Source organism: Scyliorhinus torazame, chromosome 4 (assembly GCF_047496885.1).
Source record: "Scyliorhinus torazame isolate Kashiwa2021f chromosome 4, sScyTor2.1, whole genome shotgun sequence".
Lineage (NCBI taxonomy): Eukaryota > Metazoa > Chordata > Chondrichthyes > Carcharhiniformes > Scyliorhinidae > Scyliorhinus > Scyliorhinus torazame.
In genome coordinates, this window is record NC_092710.1 from 84269723 (window position 1) to 84290493 (window position 20771).

Sequence of the window (20771 nt, forward strand, 5' to 3'; positions counted from 1 at the left end):
TCACTCACTGTCTCTCACTCACTGTCTCTGTCTCTCACTCACTGTCTCTCACTCACTGCCTCAGTCTCTCACTCACTGTCTCTGTCTCTCACTCACTGTCTCTGTCTCTCACTCACTGTCTCTGTCTCTCACTCACTGTCTCTGTCTCTCACTCACTGTCTCTCACTCACTGTCTCTGTCTCCCACTCACTGCCTCTCACTCACTGCCTCTGTCTCTCACTCACTGTCTCTCACTCACTGTCTCTCACTCACTTTCTCTCACTCACTGTCTCTGTCCCTCACTCACTGTCTCTGTCTCTCACTCACTGCCTCTCACTCACTGTCTCTGTCTCTCACTCACTGTCTCTCACTCACTGTCTCACACTCACTGACTCTCTCTCTCACTCACTGTCTCTGTCTCTCACTCACTGTCTCTGTCTCTCACTCACTGTCTCTGTCTCACACTCACTGACTCCATCTCTCAGTCACTGTCTCTCACTCACTCACTGTCTCTCACTCACTCACTGTCTCTCACTCACTCACTGTCTCTCACTCACTGTCTCTGTCTCTCACTCACTGTCTCTGTCTCTCACTCACTGTCTCTGTCTCTCACTCACTGTCTCTGTCTCTCCCTCACTGTCTCTCTCTCTCACTCACTGCCTCTGTCTCTCACTCACTGTCTCTCTCTCTCACTCACTGTCTCTGTCTCTCTCTCACTGTCTCTGTCTCTCACTCACTGTCTCTCACTCACTGTCTCTCACTCACTGTCTCTCACTCACTGTCTCTCACTCACTGTCTCTCACTCACTGTCTCTCACTCACTGTCTCTCACTCACTGTCTCTCACTCACTGTCTCTCACTCACTGTCTCTCACTCTCTGCCTCTGTCTCTCACTCACTGTCTCTCTCTCTCACTCACTGACTTTGTCTCTCACTCACTGTCTCTCACTCACTGTCTCTGTCTCTCACTCACTGTCTCTGTCCCTCACTCACTGTCTCTGTCTCTCGCTCACTGTCTCTGTCTCTCGCTCACTGTCTCTGTCTCTCGCTCACCGTCTCTGTCTCTCACTCACTGTCTCTGTCTCTCACTCACTGTCTCTGTCCCTCACTCACTCTCTCTGTCTCTCACTCACTGTCTCTGTCTCTCACTCACTGTCTCTGTCCCTCACTCACTGTCTCTGTCTCTCACTCACTGTCTCTGTCTCTCACTCACTGTCTCTCACTCACTGCCTCTGTCTCTCACTCACTGTCTCTGTCCCTCACTCACTGTCTCTGTCTCTCACTCACTGTCTCTGTCTCTCACTCACTGTCTCTGTCTCTCACTCACTCACTTTCTCTCACTCAGTCTCTCACTCACTGTCTCTATCTCTCACTCACTGTCTCTCACTCACTGTCTCTCACTCACTGTCTCTCACTCACTGTCTCTCACTCACTGTCTCTCACTCACTGTCTCTCACTCACTGTCTCTCACTCACTGTCTCTCACTCACTGTCTCAGTCTCTCACTCACTGTCTCTGCCTCTTACTCACTGTCTCCGTCTCTCACTCACTGTGTCCGTCTCTCACTCACTGTCTCTGTCTCTCACTCACTGTCTCCGTCTCTCACTCACTGTCTCTGTCTCTCACTCACTGTCTCTGTCTCTCACTCACTGTCTCTCACTCACTGTCTCTCACACACTGTCACTCACACACTGTCTCTAACTGACTGTGTCTGTCACTCACTCACTGTCTCTGTCTCTCACTCACTGTCTCTGTCCCTCACTCACTGTCTCTGTCTCTCACTCACTGTCTCTGTCTCTCACTCACTGTCTCTCACCCACAGTCTCTCACTCACTGTCACTCACTCACTGTCTCTGTCTCTCACTCACTGTCTCTCACTCACTGTCTCTCACTCACTGTCTCTCACTCACTGTCTCTCACTCACTGTCTCTCACTCACTGTCTCTCACTCACTGTCTCTCACTCACTGTCTCTGTCTCTCACTCACTGTCTCTCTCTCTCACTCACTGTCTCTCTCTCTCACTCACTGTCTCTGTCTCTCACTCACTGTCTCTCACTCACTGTCTCTCACTCACTGTCTCTGTCTCTCACTCACTGTCTCTGTCTCTCACTCACTGCCTCTGTCTCTCACTCACTGTCTCTCACTCACTGTCTCCGTCTCTCACTCACTGTATCTGTCTCTCACTCACTGTCTCTGTCTCTCACTCACTGTCTCTGTCTCTCACTCACTGTCTCTGTCTCTCACTCACTGTCTCTGTTTCTCACTCACTGTCTCTCACTCACTGTCTCTCTCTCTCACTCACTGTCTCTTTCCCTCACTCACTGTCTCTGTCTCTCACTCACTGTCTCTGTCTCTCACTCACTGTCTCTCACTCACTGACTCTGTCTCTCACTCACTGTCTCTGTCTCACACTCAGTGTCTCTGTCCCTCACTCACTGTCTCTGTCTCTCACTCACTGTCTCTCACTCACTGTCTCTGTCTCTCACTCACTGTCTCTCACTCACTGTCTCTGTCTCTCACTCACTGTCTCTGTCTCTCACTCACTGTCTCTCACTCACTGTCTCTGTCTCTCACTCACTGTCTCTGTCTCTCACTCACTGTCTCTGTCTCTCTCTCACTGTCTCTGTCTCTCACTCACTGCCTCTGTCTCTCACTCACTGTCTCTGTCTCTCACTCACTGTCTCGGTCCCTCACTCACTGTCTCTGTCTCTCACTCACTGTCTCTCACTCACTGTCTCTCACTCACTGTCTCTCACTCACTGTCTCTCACTCACTGTCTCTGCCTCTCACTCACTGTCTCTCACTCACTGACTCTGTCTCTCACTCACAGTCTCTGTCTCACACTCAGTGTCTCTGTCCCTCACTCACTGTTTCTGTCTCTCACTCACTGTCTCTGTCTCTCACTCACTGTCTCCGTCTCTCACTCACTGTCTCCGTCTCTCACTCACTGTCTCTGTCTCTCACTCACTGTCTCCGTCTCTCACTCACTGTCTCTGTCTCTCACTCACTGTGTCTGTCACTCACTCACTGTCTCTGTCTCTCACTCACTGTCTCTGTCTCTCACTCACTGTCTCTGTCTCTCACTCACTGTCTCTGTCTCTCACTCACTGTCTCTCACTCACTGTCTCTGTCTCTCACTCATTGTCTCTGTCTCTCACTCACTGTCGCTGTCTCTCACTCACTGTCTCTCACTCACTGTCTCTGTCTCTCACTCACTGTCTCTCACTCACTGTCACTGTCTCTGTCTCTCACTCACTCTCTCTCACTCACTGTCTCTCACTCACTGTCTCTCACTCACTGTCTCTCACTCACTGTCTCTGTCTCTCACTCACTGTCTCTGTCTCTGACTCACTGACTCTCTCTCTCACTCACTGACTCTCTCTCTCACTCACTGACTCTCTCTCTCACTCACTGTCTCTCACTCACTGTCTCTGTCTCTCACTCACTATCTCTGTCTCTCACTCACTGCCTCGGTCTCTCACTCACTGTCTCTCTCTCTCACTCACTGTCCCTCACTCACTGTCTCTGTCTCTCACTCACTGTCTCTGTCTCTCACTCACTGTCTCTCTCTCTCGCTCACTGTCTCTGTCTCTCTCTCACTGTCTCTGTCTCTCACTCACTGTCTCTGTCTCTCACACACTGTCTCTGTCTCTCACACACTGTCTCTGTCTCTCACTCACTGTCTCTCACTCTCACTCACTGTCTCTCACTCACTGTCTCTATCTCTCACTCACAGTCTCTGTCTCTCACTCACTGTCTCTCACTCACTGTCTCTGTCTCTCACTCACTGTCTCTCACTCACTGCCTCAGTCTCTCACTCACTGTCTCTGTCTCTCACTCACTGTCTCTGTCTCTCACTCACTGTCTCTGTCTCTCACTCACTGTCTCTCACTCACTGCCTCTGTCTCTCACTCACATGTCTCTGTCTCTCACTCACTGTCTCTGTCTCTCACTCACTGTCTCTGTCTCTCACTCACTGTCTCTCACTCACTGCCTCTGTCTCTCACTCACTGTCTCTCACTCACTTTCTCTCACTCACTGTCTCTGTCTCTCACTCACTGTCTCTGTCTCTCACTCACTGCCTCTGTCTCTCACTCACTGTCTAACACTCACTGACTCTCTCTCTCACTCACTGTCTCTGTCTCTCACTCACTGTATCAGTCTCTCACTCACTGTCTCTGTCTCTCACTCACTGTCTCTGTCTCTCACTCACTGTCTCTGTCTCACACTCACTGACTCCATCTCTTACTCACTGTCTCTCACTCACTCACTGTCTCTCACTCACTGTCTCTGTCTCTCACTCACTGTCTCTGTCTCTCACTCACTGTCTCTGTCTCTCACTCACTGCCTCTGTCTCTCACTCACTGTCTCTCTCTCTCTCACTCACTGTCTCTGTCCCTCACTCACTGTCTCTGTCTCTCTCTCACTGTCTCTGTCTCTCTCTCACTGTCTCTGTCTCTCACTCACTGTCTCTCACTCACTGTCTCTCAATCACTGTCTCTCAATCACTGTCTCTCACTCACTGTCTCTCACTCACTGTCTCTCACTCTCTGCCTCTGTCTCTCACTCACTGTCTCTCACTCACTGTCTCTCACTCACTGTCTTTGTCTCTCACTCACTGTCTCTCACTCACTGTCTCTGTCTCTCACTCACTGTCTCTGTCCCTCACTCACTGCCTCTGTCTCTCACTCACTGTCTCTCACTCACTGTCTCTGTCTCTCACTCACTGTCTCTGTCCCTCACTCACTGCCTCTGTCTCTCACTCACTGTCTCTCACTCACTGTCTCTGTCCCTCACTCACTGTCTCTGTCTCTGACTTACTGTCTCTGTCTCTCACTCACTGTCTCTGTCTCTCACTCACTGTCTCTCACTCACTGACTCTGTCTCTCACTCACTGTCTCTGTCTCACACTCAGTGTCTCTGTCTCTCACTCACTGTCTCTCACTCTCACTCACTGTCTCTCACTCACTGTCTCTATCTCTCACTCACAGTCTCTGTCTCTCACTCACTGTCTCTCACTCACTGTCTCTGTCTCTCACTCACTGTCTCTCACTCACTGCCTCAGTCTCTCACTCACTGTCTCTGTCTCTCACTCACTGTCTCTGTCTCTCACTCACTGTCTCTGTCTCTCACTCACTGTCTCTCACTCACTGCCTCTGTCTCTCACTCACATGTCTCTGTCTCTCACTCACTGTCTCTGTCTCTCACTCACTGTCTCTGTCTCTCACTCACTGTCTCTCACTCACTGCCTCTGTCTCTCACTCACTGTCTCTCACTCACTTTCTCTCACTCACTGTCTCTGTCTCTCACTCACTGTCTCTGTCTCTCACTCACTGCCTCTGTCTCTCACTCACTGTCTAACACTCACTGACTCTCTCTCTCACTCACTGTCTCTGTCTCTCACTCACTGTATCAGTCTCTCACTCACTGTCTCTGTCTCTCACTCACTGTCTCTGTCTCTCACTCACTGTCTCTGTCTCACACTCACTGACTCCATCTCTTACTCACTGTCTCTCACTCACTCACTGTCTCTCACTCACTGTCTCTGTCTCTCACTCACTGTCTCTGTCTCTCACTCACTGTCTCTGTCTCTCACTCACTGCCTCTGTCTCTCACTCACTGTCTCTCTCTCTCTCACTCACTGTCTCTGTCCCTCACTCACTGTCTCTGTCTCTCTCTCACTGTCTCTGTCTCTCTCTCACTGTCTCTGTCTCTCACTCACTGTCTCTCACTCACTGTCTCTCAATCACTGTCTCTCAATCACTGTCTCTCACTCACTGTCTCTCACTCACTGTCTCTCACTCTCTGCCTCTGTCTCTCACTCACTGTCTCTCACTCACTGTCTCTCACTCACTGTCTTTGTCTCTCACTCACTGTCTCTCACTCACTGTCTCTGTCTCTCACTCACTGTCTCTGTCCCTCACTCACTGCCTCTGTCTCTCACTCACTGTCTCTCACTCACTGTCTCTGTCTCTCACTCACTGTCTCTGTCCCTCACTCACTGCCTCTGTCTCTCACTCACTGTCTCTCACTCACTGTCTCTGTCCCTCACTCACTGTCTCTGTCTCTGACTTACTGTCTCTGTCTCTCACTCACTGTCTCTGTCTCTCACTCACTGTCTCTCACTCACTGACTCTGTCTCTCACTCACTGTCTCTGTCTCACACTCAGTGTCTCTGTCCCTCACTCACTGTCTCTGTCTCTCACTCACTGTCTCTCACTCACTGTCTCTGTCTCTCACTCACTGTCTCTCACTCACTGTCTCTGTCTCTCACTCACTGTCTCTGTCTCTCACTCACTGTCTCTGTCTCTCACTCACTGTCTCTCACTCACTGTCTCTGTCTCTCACTCACTGTCTCTGTCTCTCACTCACTGTCTCTGTCTCTCTCTCACTGTCTCTGTCTCTCACTCACTGCCTCTGTCTCTCACTCACTGTCTCTGTCTCTCACTCACTGTCTCGGTCCCTCACTCACTGTCTCTGTCTCACACTCACTGTCTCTCACTCACTGTCTCTCACTCACTGTCTCTCACTCACTGTCTCTCACTCACTGTCTCTGCCTCTCACTCACTGTCTCTCACTCACTGACTCTGTCTCTCACTCACAGTCTCTGTCTCACACTCAGTGTCTCTGTCCCTCACTCACTGTTTCTGTCTCTCACTCACTGTCTCTGTCTCTCACTCACTTTCTCTCACTCACTGTCTCTGTCTCTCACTCACTGTCTCTGTCTCTCACTCACTGTCTCCGTCTCTCACTCACTGTCTCTGTCTCTCACTCACTGTGTCTGTCACTCACTCACTGTCTCTGTCTCTCACTCACTGTCTCTGTCTCTCACTCACTGTCTCTGTCTCTCACTCACTGTCTCTCACTCACTGTCTCTGTCTCTCACTCATTGTCTCTGTCTCTCACTCACTGTCGCTGTCTCTCACTCACTGTCTCTCACTCACTGTCTCTGTCTCTCACTCACTGTCTCTCACTCACTGTCACTGTCTCTGTCTCTCACTCACTCTCTCTCACTCACTGTCTCTCACTCACTGTCTCTCACTCACTGTCTCTCACTCACTGTCTCTGTCTCTCACTCACTGTCTCTGTCTCTGACTCACTGACTCTCTCTCTCACTCACTGACTCTCTCTCTCACTCACTGACTCTCTCTCTCACTCACTGTCTCTCACTCACTGTCTCTGTCTCTCACTCACTATCTCTGTCTCTCACTCACTGCCTCGGTCTCTCACTCACTGTCTCTCTCTCTCACTCACTGTCCCTCACTCACTGTCTCTGTCTCTCACTCACTGTCTCTGTCTCTCACTCACTGTCTCTCTCTCTCGCTCACTGTCTCTGTCTCTCTCTCACTGTCTCTGTCTCTCACTCACTGTCTCTGTCTCTCACACACTGTCTCTGTCTCTCACACACTGTCTCTGTCTCTCACTCACTGTCTCTCACTCTCACTCACTGTCTCTCACTCTCACTCACTGTCTCTCACTCACTGTCTCTATCTCTCACTCACAGTCTCTGTCTCTCACTCACTGTCTCTCACTCACTGTCTCTGTCTCTCACTCACTGTCTCTCACTCACTGCCTCAGTCTCTCACTCACTGTCTCTGTCTCTCACTCACTGTCTCTGTCTCTCACTCACTGTCTCTGTCTCTCACTCACTGTCTCTCACTCACTGCCTCTGTCTCTCACTCACATGTCTCTGTCTCTCACTCACTGTCTCTGTCTCTCACTCACTGTCTCTGTCTCTCACTCACTGTCTCTCACTCACTGCCTCTGTCTCTCACTCACTGTCTCTCACTCACTTTCTCTCACTCACTGTCTCTGTCTCTCACTCACTGTCTCTGTCTCTCACTCACTGCCTCTGTCTCTCACTCACTGTCTAACACTCACTGACTCTCTCTCTCACTCACTGTCTCTGTCTCTCACTCACTGTATCAGTCTCTCACTCACTGTCTCTGTCTCTCACTCACTGTCTCTGTCTCTCACTCACTGTCTCTGTCTCACACTCACTGACTCCATCTCTTACTCACTGTCTCTCACTCACTCACTGTCTCTCACTCACTGTCTCTGTCTCTCACTCACTGTCTCTGTCTCTCACTCACTGTCTCTGTCTCTCACTCACTGCCTCTGTCTCTCACTCACTGTCTCTCTCTCTCTCACTCACTGTCTCTGTCCCTCACTCACTGTCTCTGTCTCTCTCTCACTGTCTCTGTCTCTCACTCACTGTCTCTCACTCACTGTCTCTCAATCACTGTCTCTCAATCACTGTCTCTCACTCACTGTCTCTCACTCACTGTCTCTCACTCACTGTCTCTCACTCTCTGCCTCTGTCTCTCACTCACTGTCTCTCACTCACTGTCTTTGTCTCTCACTCACTGTCTCTCACTCACTGTCTTTGTCTCTCACTCACTGTCTCTCACTCACTGTCTCTGTCTCTCACTCACTGTCTCTGTCCCTCACTCACTGCCTCTGTCTCTCACTCACTGTCTCTCACTCACTGTCTCTGTCCTTCACTCACTGCCTCTGTCTCTCACTCACTGTCTCTGTCTCTCACTCACTGTCTCTGTCCCTCACTCACTGTCTCTGTCCCTCACTCACTGTCTCTGTCTCTCACTCACTGTCTCTGTCTCTCACTCACTGTCTCTGTCTCTCACTCACTGTCTCTGTCTCTCGCTCACTGTCTCTGTCTCTCACTCACTGTCTCTATCTCTCACTCACAGTCTCTGTCTCTCACTCACTGTCTCTCACTCACTGTCTCTGTCTCTCACTCACTGTCTCTCACTCACTGCCTCAGTCTCTCACTCACTGTCTCTGTCTCTCACTCACTGTCTCTGTCTCTCACTCACTGTCTCTGTCTCTCACTCACTGTCTCTCACTCACTGCCTCTGTCTCTCACTCACATGTCTCTGTCTCTCACTCACTGTCTCTGTCTCTCACTCACTGTCTCTGTCTCTCACTCACTGTCTCTCACTCACTGCCTCTGTCTCTCACTCACTGTCTCTCACTCACTTTCTCTCACTCACTGTCTCTGTCTCTCACTCACTGTCTCTGTCTCTCACTCACTGCCTCTGTCTCTCACTCACTGTCTAACACTCACTGACTCTCTCTCTCACTCACTGTCTCTGTCTCTCACTCACTGTATCAGTCTCTCACTCACTGTCTCTGTCTCTCACTCACTGTCTCTGTCTCTCACTCACTGTCTCTGTCTCACACTCACTGACTCCATCTCTCACTCACTGTCTCTCACTCACTCACTGTCTCTCACTCACTGTCTCTGTCTCTCACTCACTGTCTCTGTCTCTCACTCACTGTCTCTGTCTCTCACTCACTGTCTCTGTCTCTCACTCACTGCCTCTGTCTCTCACTCACTGTCTCTCTCTCTCTCACTCACTGTCTCTGTCCCTCACTCACTGTCTCTGTCTCTCTCTCACTGTCTCTGTCTCTCACTCACTGTCTCTCACTCACTGTCTCTCAATCACTGTCTCTCACTCACTGTCTCTCACTCACTGTCTCTCACTCACTGTCTCTCACTCACTGTCTCTCACTCTCTGCCTCTCACTCTCTGCCTCTGTCTCTCACTCACTGTCTTTGTCTCTCACTCACTGTCTCTCACTCACTGTCTTTGTCTCTCACTCACTGTCTCTCACTCACTGGTTCTGTCTCTCACTCACTGTCTCTCACTCACTGTCTCCGTCTCTCACTCACTGTCTCTGTCTCTCACTCACTGTCGCTCACTCACTGTCTCCGTCTCTCACTCACTGCCTCTGTCTCTCACTCACTGCCTCTGTCTCTCACTCACTGCCTCTCACTCACTGTCTCTCTCTCTCACTCACTGTCTCGGTCTCTCACTCACTGTCTCTGTCTCTCACTCACTGTCTCCGTCTCTCACTCACTGTCTCTCACTCACCGTCTCCGTCTCTCACTCACTGTCTCTGTCTCTCACTCACTGTCTCTCTCTCTCACTCACTGTCTCTCTCTCTCACTCACTGTCTCTATCTCTCACTCACTGTCTCGGTCTCTCACTCACTGTCTCGGTCTCTCACTCACTGTCTCTGTCTCTCACTCACTGTCTCTGTCTCTCACTCACTGTCTCTCACTCACAGTCTCTGTCTCTCACTCACTGTCTCTGTCTCTCACTCACTGTCTCTATCTCTCACTCACTGTCTCTGTCTCACTGTCTCTGTCCCTCACTCACTGTCTCTGTCTCTCACTCACTGTCTCTGTCTCTCACTCACTGTCTCTGTCCCTCACTCACTGTCTCTGTCCCTCTCTCACTGTCTCTGTCTCTCATTCACTGTCTCTCACTCACTGTCTCTGTCTCTCATTCACTGTCTCTGTCTCTCACTCACTGTCTCTCACTCTCTGTCTCTGTCTCTCACTCACTGTCTCTCACTCACTGTCTCTGTCTCTCACTCACTGCCTCTCACTCACTGTCTCTGTCTCTCACTCACTGTCTCTCACTCACTGTCTCTCACTCACTGTCTCTGTCTCTCACTCACTGTCTCTGTCTCTCACTCACTGTCTCTGTCTCTCACTCACTGTCTCTCACTCACTGCCTCTGTCTCTCACTCACTGTCTCTGTCTCTCACTCACTGTCTCGGTCTCTCACTCACTGTCTCTGTCTCTCACTCACTGTCTCTGTCTCTCACTCACTGTCTCTGTCTCTCACTCACTGTCTCTGTCTCTCACTCACTGTCTCCGTCTCTCACTCACTGTCTCTGTCTCACTGTCTCTGTCCCTCACTCACTGTCTCTGTCTCTCATTCACTGTCTCTGTCTCTCACTCACTGTCTCTGTCTCACTGTCTCTGTCCCTCACTCACTGTCTCCGTCTCTCACTCACTGTCTCTGTCTCACTGTCTCTGTCCCTCACTCACTGTCTCTGTCTCTCACTCACTGTCTCTGTCCCTCACTCACTGTCTCTGTCTCTCACTCACTGTCTCTGTCCCTCACTCACTGTCTCTGTCCCTCACTCACTGTCTCTGTCTCTCACTCACTGTCTCTGTCTCTCACTCACTGTCTCTCACTCACTGTCTCTGTCTCTCATTCACTGTCTCTGTCTCTCACTCACTGTCTCTCACTCACTGTCTCTGTCTCTCACTCACTGTCTCTGTCTCTCACTCACTGTCTCTGTCTCTCACTCACTGTCTCTGTCTCTCACTCACTGCCTCTGACTCTCACTCACTGTCTCTGTCTCTCACTCACTGTCTCTGTCTCTCACTCACTGTCTCTGTCTCTCACTCACTGTCTCTCACTCACAGTCTCTGTCTCTCACTCACTGTCTCTGTCTCTCACTCACTGTCTCTGTCTCTCACTCACTGTCTCACACTCACTGTCTCCGTCTCTCACTCACTGTCTCTCACTCACTGTCTCCGTCTCTCACTCACTGTCTCTCACTCTCACTCACTGTCTCCGTCTCTCACTCACTGTCTCATTCTCTCACTCACTGTCTCGGTCTCTCACTCACTGCCTCTGTCTCTCACTCACTGCCTCTGTCTCTCACTCACTGCCTCTCACTCACTGTCTCTGTCTCTCACTCACTGTCTCTGTCTTTCACTCACTGTCTCTGTCTCTCACTCACTGTCTCTGTCTCTCACTCACTGTCTCCGTCTCTCACTCACTGTCTCTGTCTCACTGTCTCTGTCCCTCACTCACTGTCTCTGTCTCTGACTCACTGTCTCTGTCTCTCACTCACTGTCTCTGTCGCTCACTCACTGTCTCTGTCGCTCATGCACTGTCTCTGTCTCTTACTCACTGTCTCTCACTCACTGTCTCTGTCTCTCACTCACTGTCTCTCACTCACTGTCTCTGTCTCTCACTCACTGTCTCTCACTCACTGTCTCTGTCTCTCACTCACTGCCTCTCACTCACTGTCTCTGTCTCTCACTCACTGTCTCTCACTCACTGTCTCTGTCTCTCACTCACTGTCTCTGTCTCTCACTCACTGTCTCTGTCTCTCACTCACTGTCTCCGTCTCTCACTCGCTGTCTCTGACTCTCACTCACTGTCTCTGTCTCTCACTCACTGGTTCTGTCTCTCACTCACTGTTTCTCACTCACTGTCTCCGTCTCTCACTCACTGTCTCTCACTCACTGTCTCCGTCTCTCACTCACAGTCTCTCACTCACTGTCTGTCACTCACTGTCTCGGTCTCTCACTCACTGCCTCTGTCTCTCACTCACTGCCTCTGTCTCTCACTCACTGCCTCTGTCTCTCACTCACTGCCTCTGTCTCTCACTCACTGTCTCTCACTCACTGTCTCTCTCTCTCACTCACTGTCTCTGTCTCTCACTCACTGTCTCGGTCTCTCACTCACTGTCTCTGTCTCTCACTCACTGTCTCTCACTCACTGTCTCTCACTCACAGTCTCTGTCTCTCACTCACTGTCTCTGTCTCTCACTCACTGTCTCTGTCTCTCACTCACTGTCTCTGTCTCTCACTCACTGTCTCCGTCTCTCACTCACTGTCTCTCACTCACCGTCTCCGTCTCTCACTCACTGTCTCTGTCTCTCACTCACTGTCTCTCACTCACTGTCTCTCTCTCTCACTCACTGTCTCTATCTCTCACTCACTGTCTCGGTCTCTCACTCACTGTCTCTGTCTCTCACTCACTGTCTCTGTCTCTCACTCACTGTCTCTCACTCACAGTCTCTGTCTCTCACTCACTGTCTCTGTCTCTCACTCACTGTCTCTGTCTCACTGTCTCTGTCCCTCACTCACTGTCTCTGTCTCTCACTCACTGTCTCTGTCTCTCACTCACTGTCTCTGTCTCTCATTCACTGTCTCTCACTCACTGCCTCTGTCTCTCACTCACTGTCTCTGTCTCTCACTCACTGTCTCGGTCTCTCACTCACTGTCTCTGTCTCTCACTCACTGTCTCTGTCTCTCACTCACTGTCTCTGTCTCTCACTCACTGTCTCCGTCTCTCACTCACTGTCTCTGTCTCACTGTCTCTGTCCCTCACTCACTGTCTCTGTCTCTCATTCACTGTCTCTGTCTCTCACTCACTGTCTCTGTCTCACTGTCTCTGTCCCTCACTCACTGTCTCCGTCTCTCACTCACTGTCTCTGTCTCACTGTCTCTGTCCCTCACTCACTGTCTCTGTCTCTCACTCACTGTCTCTGTCCCTCACTCACTGTCTCTGTCTCTCACTCACTGTCTCTGTCCCTCACTCACTGTCTCTGTCCCTCACTCACTGTCTCTGTCTCTCACTCACTGTCTCTGTCTCTCACTCACTGTCTCTGTCTCTCACTCACTGTCTCTCACTCACTGTCTCTGTCTCTCATTCACTGTCTCTGTCTCTCACTCACTGTCTCTCACTCACTGTCTCTGTCTCTCACTCACTGTCTCTGTCTCTCACTCACTGCCTCTGACTCTCACTCACTGTCTCTGTCTCTCACTCACTGTCTCTGTCTCTCACTCACTGTCTCACACTCACTGTCTCCGTCTCTCACTCACTGTCTCTCACTCACTGTCTCCGTCTCTCACTCACTGTCTCTCACTCTCACTCACTGTCTCCGTCTCTCACTCACTGTCTCATTCTCTCACTCACTGTCTCTCACTCACTGTCTCCGTCTCTCACTCACTGTCTCTCACTCACTGTCTCCGTCTCTCACTCGCTGTCTCGGTCTCTCACTCACTGCCTCTGTCTCTCACTCACTGCCTCTGTCTCTCACTCACTGCCTCTCACTCACTGTCTCTGTCTCTCACTCACTGTCTCTGTCTTTCACTCACTGTCTCTGTCTCTCACTCACTGTCTCTGTCTCTCACTCACTGTCTCCGTCTCTCACTCACTGTCTCTGTCTCACTGTCTCTGTCCCTCACTCACTGTCTCTGTCTCTGACTCACTGTCTCTGTCTCTCACTCACTGTCTCTGTCGCTCACTCACTGTCTCTGTCGCTCACGCACTGTCTCCGTCTCTCACTCACTGTCTCTGTCTCTCACTCACTGTCTCTCACTCAGTGTCTCTGTCTCTCACTCACTGTCTCTCACTCACTGTCTCTGTCTCTCACTCACTGTCTCTCACTCACTGTCTCTGTCTCTCACTCACTGCCTCTCACTCACTGTCTCTGTCTCTCACTCACTGTCTCTCACTCACTGTCTCTGTCTCTCACTCACTGTCTCTGTCTCTCACTCACTGTCTCTGTCTCTCACTCACTGTCTCTGTCTCTCACTCACTGTCTCCGTCTCTCACTCACTGTCTCCGTCTCTCACTCGCTGTCTCTGACTCTCACTCACTGTCTCTGTCTCTCACTCACTGGTTCTGTCTCTCACTCACTGTCTCTCACTCACTGTCTCCGTCTCTCACTCACTGTCTCTCACTCACTGTCTCCGTCTCTCACTCACAGTCTCTCACTCACTGTCTGTCACTCACTGTCTCGGTCTCTCACTCACTGCCTCTGTCTCTCACTCACTGCCTCTGTCTCTCACTCACTGCCTCTGTCTCTCACTCACTGCCTCTGTCTCTCACTCACTGTCTCTCACTCACTGTCTCTCTCTCTCACTCACTGTCTCTGTCTCTCACTCACTGTCTCGGTCTCTCACTCACTGTCTCTGTCTCTCACTCACTGTCTCTCACTCACTGTCTCTGTCTCTCACTCACTGTCTCTGACTCACACTCACTGTCTCTCACTCACTGTCTCTGTCTCTCACTCACTGTCTCTGTCTCTCACTCACTGTCTCTCTCTCACTGTCTCCGTCTCTCACTGTCTCCGTCTCTCACTCACTGTCTCCGTCTCTCACTCACTGTCTCTGTCTCTCACTCACTGTCTCGGTCCCTCACTCACTGTCTCTGTCTCTCACTCACTGTCTCTGTCTCTCACTCACTGTCTCTGTCTCTCACTCACTGTCTCTGTCTCTCTCTCACTGTCTCCGTCTCTCACTCACTGTCTCTCACTCACTGTCTCTGTCTCTCACTCACTGTCTCTCACTCACTGTCTCTCACTCACTGTCTCTGTCTCTCACTCACAGTCTCTCACTCACTGTCTTTCACTCACTGTCTCTCACTCACTGTCTCTGACTCACTGTCTCTGTCTCTCACTCACTGTCTCCGTCTCTCACTCACTGTCTCCGTCTCTCACTCACTGTCTCTCACTCACTGTCTCCGTCTCTCACTCACTGTCTCTGTCTCTCACTCACTGTGTCTGTCACTCACTCACTGTCTCTGTCTCTCACTCACTGTCTCTGTCTCTCACTCACTGTCTCTCACTCACTGTCTCTGTCTCTCACTCACTGTCTCTGTCTCTCACTCACTGTCTCTGTCTCTCACTCACTGTCGCTGTCTCTGACTCACTGCCTCTCACTCACTGTCTCTGTCTCTCACTCACTGTCACTGTCTCTGTCTCTCACTCACTGTCTCTCACTCACTGTCTCTGTCTCTCACTCACTGTCTCTGTCTCTCACTCACTGTCTCTGTCTCTCACTCACTGTCTCTGTCTCTCACTCACTGTCTCTGTCTCTCATTCACTGTCTCTGTCTCTCACTCACTGTCTCTGTCTCTCACTCACTGCCTCTGTCTCTCACTCACTGACTCTGTCTCTCACTCACTGTCTCTCACTCACTGTCTCTGTCTGTCACTCACTGTCTCTGTCTCTCACTCACTGTCTCTGTCTCTCACTCACTGTCTCTCTCTCTCTCGCTCACTGTCTCTGTCTCTCACTCACTGTCTCTGTCTCTCACTCACTGTCTCTGCCTCTTACTCACTGTCTCTGTCTGTCACTCACTGTCTCTGTCTCTCACACACTGTCTCTGTCTCTCACACACTGTCTCTGTCTCTCACTCACTGTCTCTCACTCGCTGTCTCTGTCTCTCACTCACTGTCTCTCCCTCTCACTCACTGTCTCTCACTCACTGTCTCTGTCTCTCACTCACTGTCTCTCACTCACTGTCTCTGTCTCTCACTCACTGTCTCTCACTCACTGCCTCAGTCTCTCACTCACTGTCTCTGTCTCTCACTCACTGTCTCTGTCTCTCACTCACTGTCTCTGTCTCTCACTCACTGTCTCTGTCTCTCACTCACTGTCTCTCACTCACTGTCTCTGTCTCCCACTCACTGCCTCTCACTCACTGCCTCTGTCTCTCACTCACTGTCTCTCACTCACTGTCTCTCACTCACTTTCTCTCACTCACTGTCTCTGTCCCTCACTCACTGTCTCTGTCTCTCACTCACTGCCTCTCACTCACTGTCTCTGTCTCTCACTCACTGTCTCTCACTCACTGTCTCACACTCACTGACTCTCTCTCTCACTCACTGTCTCTGTCTCTCACTCACTGTCTCTGTCTCTCACTCACTGTCTCTGTCTCACACTCACTGACTCCATCTCTCAGTCACTGTCTCTCACTCACTCACTGTCTCTCACTCACTCACTGTCTCTCACTCACTCACTGTCTCTCACTCACTGTCTCTGTCTCTCACTCACTGTCTCTGTCTCTCACTCACTGTCTCTGTCTCTCACTCACTGTCTCTGTCTCTCCCTCACTGTCTCTCTCTCTCACTCACTGCCTCTGTCTCTCACTCACTGTCTCTCTCTCTCACTCACTGTCTCTGTCTCTCTCTCACTGTCTCTGTCTCTCACTCACTGTCTCTCACTCACTGTCTCTCACTCACTGTCTCTCACTCACTGTCTCTCACTCACTGTCTCTCACTCACTGTCTCTCACTCACTGTCTCTCACTCACTGTCTCTCACTCACTGTCTCTCACTCACTGTCTCTCACTCACTGTCTCTCACTCTCTGCCTCTGTCTCTCACTCACTGTCTCTCTCTCTCACTCACTGACTTTGTCTCTCACTCACTGTCTCTCACTCACTGTCTCTGTCTCTCACTCACTGTCTCTGTCCCTCACTCACTGTCTCTGTCTCTCGCTCACTGTCTCTGTCTCTCGCTCACTGTCTCTGTCTCTCGCTCACCGTCTCTGTCTCTCACTCACTGTCTCTGTCTCTCACTCACTGTCTCTGTCCCTCACTCACTCTCTCTGTCTCTCACTCACTGTCTCTGTCTCTCACTCACTGTCTCTGTCCCTCACTCACTGTCTCTGTCTCTCACTCACTGTCTCTGTCTCTCACTCACTGTCTCTCACTCACTGCCTCTGTCTCTCACTCACTGTCTCTGTCCCTCACTCACTGTCTCTGTCTCTCACTCACTGTCTCTGTCTCTCACTCACTGTCTCTGTCTCTCACTCACTCACTTTCTCTCACTCAGTCTCTCACTCACTGTCTCTGTCTCTCACTCACTGTCTCTCACTCACTGTCTCTCACTCACTGTCTCTCACTCACTGTCTCTCACTCACTGTCTCTCACTCACTGTCTCTCACTCACTGTCTCAGTCTCTCACTCACTGTCTCTGCCTCTTACTCACTGTCTCCGTCTCTCACTCACTGTGTCCGTCTCTCACTCACTGTCTCTGTCTCTCACTCACTGTCTCCGTCTCTCACTCACTGTCTCTGTCTCTCACTCACTGTCTCTGTCTCTCACTCACTGTCTCTCACTCACTGTCTCTCACACACTGTCACTCACACACTGTCTCTAACTGACTGTGTCTGTCACTCACTCACTGTCTCTGTCTCTCACTCACTGTCTCTGTCCCTCACTCACTGTCTCTGTCTCTCACTCACTGTCTCTCACCCACAGTCTCTCACTCACTGTCACTCACTCACTGTCTCTGTCTCTCACTCACTGTCTCTCACTCACTGTCTCTCACTCACTGTCTCTCACTCACTGTCTCTCACTCACTGTCTCTCACTCACTGTCTCTCACTCACTGTCTCTCACTCACTGTCTCTCACTCACTGTCTCTCACTCACTGTCTCTCACTCACTGTCTCTGTCTCTCACTCACTGTCTCTCTCTCTCACTCACTGTCTCTCTCTCTCACTCACTGTCTCTGTCTCTCACTCACTGTCTCTCACTCACTGTCTCTCACTCACTGTCTCTGTCTCTCACTCACTGTCTCTGTCTCTCACTCACTGCCTCTGTCTCTCACTCACTGTCTCTCACTCACTGTCTCCGTCTCTCACTCACTGTATCTGTCTCTCACTCACTGTCTCTGTCTCTCACTCACTGTCTCTGTCTCTCACTCACTGTCTCTGTCTCTCACTCACTGTCTCTGTTTCTCACTCACTGTCTCTCACTCACTGTCTCTCTCTCTCACTCACTGTCTCTTTCCCTCACTCACTGTCTCTGTCTCTCACTCACTGTCTCTGTCTCTCACTCACTGTCTCTCACTCACTGACTCTGTCTCTCACTCACTGTCTCTGTCTCACACTCAGTGTCTCTGTCCCTCACTCACTGTCTCTGTCTCTCACTCACTGTCTCTCACTCACTGTCTCTGTCTCTCACTCACTGTCTCTCACTCACTGTCTCTGTCTCTCACTCACTGTCTCTGTCTCTCACTCACTGTCTCTCACTCACTGTCTCTGTCTCTCACTCACTGTCTCTGTCTCTCACTCACTGTCTCTGTCTCTCTCTCACTGTCTCTGTCTCTCACTCACTGCCTCTGTCTCTCACTCACTGTCTCTGTCTCTCACTCACTGTCTCGGTCCCTCACTCACTGTCTCTGTCTCTCACTCACTGTCTCTCACTCACTGTCTCTCACTCACTGTCTCTCACTCACTGTCTCTCACTCACTGTCTCTCACTCACTGTCTCTCACTCACTGTCTCTGCCTCTCACTCACTGTCTCTCACTCACTGACTCTGTCTCTCACTCACAGTCTCTGTCTCACACTCAGTGTCTCTGTCCCTCACTCACTGTTTCTGTCTCTCACTCACTGTCTCTGTCTCTCACTCACTGTCTCCGTCTCTCACTCACTGTCTCTGTCTCTCACTCACTGTCTCCGTCTCTCACTCACTGTCTCTGTCTCTCACTCACTGTGTCTGTCACTCACTCACTGTCTCTGTCTCTCACTCACTGTCTCTGTCTCTCACTCACTGTCTCTGTCTCTCACTCACTGTCTCTCACTCACTGTCTCTGTCTCTCACTCATTGTCTCTGTCTCTCACTCACTGTCGCTGTCTCTCACTCACTGTCTCTCACTCACTGTCTCTGTCTCTCACTCACTGTCTCTCACTCACTGTCACTGTCTCTGTCTCTCACTCACTCTCTCTCACTCACTGTCTCTCACTCACTGTCTCTCACTCACTGTCTCTCACTCACTGTCTCTGTCTCTCACTCACTGTCTCTGTCTCTGACTCACTGACTCTCTCTCTCACTCACTGACTCTCTCTCTCACTCACTGTCTCTCACTCACTGTCTGTGTCTCTCACTCACTATCTCTGTCTCTCACTCACTTCCTCGGTCTCTCACTCACTGTCTCTCTCTCTCACTCACTGTCCCTCACTCACTGTCTCTGTCTCTCACTCACTGTCTCTGTCTCTCACTCACTGTCTCTCTCTCTCGCTCACTGTCTCTGTCTCTCTCTCACTGTCTCTGTCTCTCACTCACTGTCTCTGTCTCTCACACACTGTCTCTGTCTCTCACACACTGTCTCTGTCTCTCACTCACTGTCTCTCACTCTCACTCACTGTCTCTCACTCACTGTCTCTATCTCTCACTCACAGTCTCTGTCTCTCACTCACTGTCTCTCACTCACTGTCTCTGTCTCTCACTCACTGTCTCTCACTCACTGCCTCAGTCTCTCACTCACTGTCTCTGTCTCTCACTCACTGTCTCTGTCTCTCACTCACTGTCTCTGTCTCTCACTCACTGTCTCTCACTCACTGCCTCTGTCTCTCACTCACATGTCTCTGTCTCTCACTCACTGTCTCTGTCTCTCACTCACTGTCTCTGTCTTTCACTCACTGTCTCTCACTCACTGCCTCTGTCTCTCACTCACTGTCTCTCACTCACTTTCTCTCACTCACTGTCTCTGTCTCTCACTCACTGTCTCTGTCTCTCACTCACTGCCTCTGTCTCTCACTCACTGTCTAACACTCACTGACTCTCTCTCTCACTCACTGTCTCTGTCTCTCACTCACTGTATCAGTCTCTCACTCACTGTCTCTGTCTCTCACTCACTGTCTCTGTCTCTCACTCACTGTCTCTGTCTCACACTCACTGACTCCATCTCTTACTCACTGTCTCTCACTCACTCACTGTCTCTCACTCACTGTCTCTGTCTCTCACTCACTGTCTCTGTCTCTCACTCACTGTCTCTGTCTCTCACTCACTGCCTCTGTCTCTCACTCACTGTCTCTCTCTCTCTCACTCACTGTCTCTGTCCCTCACTCACTGTCTCTGTCTCTCTCTCACTGTCTCTGTCTCTCACTCACTGTCTCTCACTCACTGTCTCTCAATCACTGTCTCTCAATCACTGTCTCTCACTCACTGTCTCTCACTCACTGTCTCTCACTCTCTGCCTCTGTCTCTCACTCACTGTCTCTCACTCACTGTCTCTCACTCACTGTCTTTGTCTCTCACTCACTGTCTCTCACTCACTGTCTCTGTCTCTCACTCACTGTCTCTGTCCCTCACTCACTGCCTCTGTCTCTCACTCACTGTCTCTCACTCACTGTCTCTGTCTCTCACTCACTGTCTCTGTCCCTCACTCACTGCCTCTGTCTCTCACTCACTGTCTCTCACTCACTGTCTCTGTCCCTCACTCACTGTCTCTGTCTCTGACTTACTGTCTCTGTCTCTCACTCACTGTCTCTGTCTCTCACTCACTGTCTCTCACTCACTGACTCTGTCTCTCACTCACTGTCTCTGTCTCACACTCAGTGTCTCTGTCCCTCACTCACTGTCTCTGTCTCTCACTCACTGTCTCTCACTCACTGTCTCTGTCTCTCACTCACTGTCTCTCACTCACTGTCTCTGTC